Source organism: Desmodus rotundus, chromosome 3, assembly GCF_022682495.2.
Source record: "Desmodus rotundus isolate HL8 chromosome 3, HLdesRot8A.1, whole genome shotgun sequence".
NCBI classification, from domain to species: Eukaryota; Metazoa; Chordata; class Mammalia; order Chiroptera; family Phyllostomidae; genus Desmodus; species Desmodus rotundus.
This window is the reverse complement of record NC_071389.1, coordinates 18,176,520-18,180,109: the sequence shown is the minus strand read 5'-3', so window position 1 is coordinate 18,180,109 and position 3,590 is coordinate 18,176,520. Positions and strand designations below refer to the sequence as shown.

The window sequence follows — 3,590 nt, the reverse complement described above, 5'->3', positions numbered from 1 at the left end:
TCTTCAATAGGTTCAATCCACCTTTTCCAGCCTGAGGTTCATTCTTTTCTATTTGTTATTCAATCTGGAGCAGCAGTTACCTTGGAGATCTTCTGGTCCATTTCCTCCGCTGTCAGATGGGGAAGCCATCCAGGAGGTCACAGGGATTCCGGCCAGGGAAGCCCAGTGCTAGGCAGGGCTCTCTGTCTCTCCAGATGGCCCCCTTTTCATATGCCACTCCCTGCCCCGGAGTCCCCCCTGTGGAGCTCCGTACCGAGCTGCACCAGATCAAGAGAGAGCAGGGCCACCGTAGACCCTCCCCACTTTTCCACCTGCGAAGTGGGCACCGCAGTCCCTCCCTTTCAGAGGTACAGGGAGGGGAGATTGCTGGGATGAAATATTCAACTATAAAGAAGGAAATCCTGCCCTTTACAAAAATATGGATGGACCTCGAGGGCATTATTCTAAGTGAAGTCGGACACAGAAAAACAAATGATGTATGCTCTCACTTATATGTGGAATCTAAAAATTAAAAGCCAAACTCAAAGGAACAGAGAGTAGAATGGTGGTTGCCAGGGGCTGGCGGGACAGGAACGGGGAGACGTCGGTCAGAGGGTACGAGCGTCCAGCTATCAGATGCGCAGTCCTGGGGATCTAATGTGCGGCAAGGGGACTGTGCAGGGAGCAATTCTGTACTACATGCTTGAAAGGTGCTCAGAGGGTAGATCTTCAGTGTTCTCACCACACACACACACACACACACACACAGTTGGAACTGTGCGAGGGGATAGGTGCATTTACTAGCCTTGTTGTGGTAATCACTTCACAATATCATATTTATCGAATTGTCACATTGCACACCTTACACTGACATGACGTTATAGACCAATCACATCCCGTTAAAGCTGGGAGGGAAACGCCCAGAGGCTTCTCAGGCATCCGGATGACAAGTACAGCAGGCAGGGGACGTTCAAGCTCAAGTCCAGGTGAGAGGTGTCAGTTTGGGGGTCATCAGCATGTACATGGCATTTCCATGGGACTGGATGGTCTCCCCTGGGGGACGACATCTGTGGAGAGGAGAAGAGAGTAGAGGACTGAGCCCTCTGTTACTGAGAGGCTGGGAAGAAGGGAAGGATCCAGCCAGAGAGGTCAGAGGGAAACCGGGAGAGCCTGTGCCCTGAACACAGGTGTGATGGGGAGAGGGGTTGGTACACACTAGATTTTGCCATCTGAGGACCCTGTTTATCAGTTTCAGAACTAATTCTGAGATTCCATCTTCCTCAGTCTCTGACTCCAGCAGAAATCTTTAAGACCTTATGCTTTAGAGTCACATGAACCCAAATCCCAACCCTGGTGCTGCCCCTTACTGGCTATGTGACCTCAGGCAAGTCACTTCCCCTCTTTGGGCTTTGGTCTCCTGATTGGTAGCATGGAGATAATAATTACTTTGCCACATCTCGCAGGCCTACACAGCCATGTCACCCACCCCCAGTCAGGCCCAGGGGAGCGGGGCCCGGGGAGGCCTTGAGGACTGCCACAACCAGGGCCTCTGCCCCCAGTCCTGCCCACAGCCACTGCCCTCACCAGTGACAGTGCCCATGGCTCCAGCAGCTCAGCTCTGTGGCTTCTCAGCTGTTCCATTCCGGGCATTGCTTCCTTCCTGGAGCTGGGTTCTGCCCCTTGATTGCGGCTTGTTTTAGGCAGAAACTTCTATGGCAAGGGGCAGAGCACAAAGAGTTAAAGCAAGAGGTATAGTGATTTATAACTGAAAATACAGGGCATGGAATTGGCCTTGGGGATGGCTAGAGGCAGGGACTCAAACCGCCTCCTGGGGTTCTGTCTCCTTCCTCCCTCCACTTGGCTCTGCCTCCGTTGTGTGAACGTCATTCTCAGACAGGCTTTCTCCTCACTATGCAAAGCTGGCCCCAGTGACCCTGGGCTTAGAAGGTCCTTATGGCTTGTGATCCCAGAGAAAAAGGACTTGTCTCTATCCCAGTGTCCATATGTCAGATCACAGGGTCCTGTTAACAAAAGAGAAGGGAAGGGTCCGGACAAACCTGAGAGTGGATCTCCAGATGACTGATGTGCCCTTCACTTCGCAGGACCCTGGAAAAATAAAGGTCTGTCTCCCTGATGTGACTGTAGCCCCCGCTCAACCCAGGAAGGTGAGCCTGAGGTCCAAGGGGTCGGCAAAGGTGGGTGGGGCTCCAACAAAGGGCTCAGAGGATAGAGTGGAAAATTCGGGAAGACAGGCATCTGCTCCTGCGCTCTCTGATTGGAAGCCAGAAGAGAGAGGAAAGCTGAAGGGACTGGAGGCCAGGGCCTGACCTCTTGCCACAGTCCCCAGGGCCCCAAGAAGAGATAACACCCCAGGCATTCTCCTGGGCTCTGGGCCTGGCCAGGCTGCCTCCTGTAGCTGGGGGCAGAATGAATAAACAACAGGAAGGAAGGTGCCTAAGAATAACCCAGGATTGGGAAGGAGAGTATTTATCATGTAAGCAAATCACAAGAGAAAACAATCAGCAATGACCTCCAGTCATCTGAATGCATGTATTCAGCTAATCACATGCCCAGCACTGCTGTGAGCTCCTATTAAGAAACAGGTGGCTGACATTGGTGGGGCTTCCCGGGGTCTCCCCACCCACCCCAGCAGGGAGCACATCCTACCCAACACACTAAGGACACCATGGCCTCCCACTGGGTGGGAGCCTTTCAAGGCATGCAGGGATGGGGGCTCCTGTTTGATATTTTGGTGAGATATTAATACACTGGCATTCCAGGACCCTGATGATGTCAAAATGTTATGATCTTCCTGGGAGAAGTAATGAGTGGAACCGACTGGAATTAAATATAAGCCTGACTGGAGAGGTGGGCTGCTGAGTGTGTAGCCATGGTGACAACCTCCCTGTTGACTTCCCAGTAGCCAAAGGGGACACAGGTGGTTGGGGGAGAAGGGCATTTGGTGGGGACCCCAGCCCTGAATCTCTGTCTCGTCCAGGAGACAGAGGACCTTCAGCTTTGGTCATTCATTCCCTTACTCATTCCATGTATTCACCTAGCCCCGATTTCATTGTGCACACCACAAGATGTCCCCTGTCCTCAAAGAGTGCATGGTCCAGGGGCACAGGGGGCCTACATGCATGAGCAAATGGACATAATTTAAAACTAGGGTGCTTACTGTTAAGTGAGATGATAAAACAACATGAGGGAAGAAGAAAATGAGGACTTGACTTGGGGGGTCAAGAAGGGCCTCCCTGAAGGGACACTTGAACTGAGATCAGAAGAATCAAGAGTCAGCAGGGCAGAAAGGAAGGGGAAGAGCTTTCCTGGTGGGGGGAAAAAAAAACTGCCTGCGCAAAGGCCCTGAGGCTGGACGGAGCTTGGAGCATCCCAGGAAGAGAGGCCACCAGAGTGACTGGAAGGAGGCTGGAAACCCAACAAGGACTCACCCAAGGGTGGTGGGCAACAGGAAGCACCCAGGAGACCAAGGCTGAGGCGCCCTTCAGCCTTGGTTAGAGTTGACACTCTCTGGAGTCCCATGGACATAGGTTCAAATCCCATCTCCCACTCACTGGCTGGGGGCCTGGGTCAGGAGGCCCAACTACTCAGGC

At 52.7% G+C, this 3,590-nt stretch overlaps 1 long non-coding RNA gene across 1 annotated transcript; it reads right to left on the bottom strand.

The window, feature by feature from the left end:
* Nucleotides 1-460: 460 nt before the first annotated feature.
* On the bottom strand, nt 461-2,292 carry LOC123479155 (uncharacterized). Its single transcript, XR_006654692.3, has 3 exons — nt 2,037-2,292; nt 1,564-1,689; nt 461-1,046 (listed from the first exon to the last, which is right to left on the bottom strand). It is a non-coding gene; the product is annotated as an uncharacterized lncRNA (long non-coding RNA).
* Nucleotides 2,293-3,590: the final 1,298 nt, after the last annotated feature.